Source organism: Anopheles arabiensis (assembly GCF_016920715.1).
Source record: "Anopheles arabiensis isolate DONGOLA chromosome X unlocalized genomic scaffold, AaraD3 X_pericentromeric_contig0051, whole genome shotgun sequence".
In the NCBI taxonomy this organism is placed as follows: Eukaryota; Metazoa; Arthropoda; class Insecta; order Diptera; family Culicidae; genus Anopheles; species Anopheles arabiensis.
Genome location: NW_024412129.1, coordinates 42,390 through 43,249, shown reverse-complemented (window position 1 = coordinate 43,249; position 860 = coordinate 42,390). Strand labels below are relative to the sequence as shown.

General features: G+C 42.0%; 1 long non-coding RNA gene across 1 annotated transcript; it reads left to right on the top strand.

The window, feature by feature from the left end:
* The first annotated feature begins 263 nt into the window (after positions 1-263).
* LOC120908239 lies at positions 264-531 on the top strand. The gene is made up of 2 exons (XR_005741090.1): positions 264-354; positions 421-531. It is a non-coding gene; the product is annotated as an uncharacterized LOC120908239 (long non-coding RNA).
* The last annotated feature ends 329 nt before the right edge of the window (positions 532-860 follow it).

Here is an 860-nt window from a genome sequence, read left to right as displayed (position 1 = left end):
ACTAAAAAGCACATATTCAATAGTTGGCAGGGAATCGAAGTTTAACCAATGATTTCAGACTGTACCAAAATTGATGGTGTTGTGATTGTATTGTTGCTCACCCTGGAGACAGCTGCCGATACCAGTCAGGCGACGCAACGAAGAGGCGAAAACTAGATAGGCAAGGCGAAAATCAGGAGAATTAGAATTAAGGAATTGCTCGCTCTCTTCCGATCTGGCTTTGGTGGCGAACGGTTGTGTGTCAGCGTGGCACGGATATACCATTTTGTTCTAATATAAGTTGTAAATTGTAGTTTGTGTTCGCGTCATTACTATCAACGTTTCATCGGCCATCCGAACACAAAAGATGGAATGGTAAATAATTTGGTATTAAGCATAATAACAACTAACACTATTGTTACACATTTATAACATATTCAGCAAATCAGACCAAAGCAACAAACCCGAAGAGTTCAGGCCACACAGTCCATGCAAAAACAACCGAAACATGCAACATAAGCAAAAGCAATCGTCACCGTCACCGAGAACACATAGCAACGTACAAGCGCGGTGACGATTGCACCCATTGCCCATGACCTTCTTGCCCAATACATCAAAACTGCAGCATAGGCAAGCAGCGACGAAACACCTCACACCCTCCCAGACACATTGTAAATTAAACCACATAGAAACTCCCACCTAGTAAAATACAAAACAAAAATAAGAAATTGCACCGAACCAATATATTTTATCGATAAATAAGACCAAGAAAGGAAGTAACATCTCCTAAAAGCTTCGCCTACCCTAACTTATTTCGAGTTTCCAGTAAGGGAACCTCTTCTGGGTTCCTATGATCGCCTGTACGATCAACTGCCGGGGGT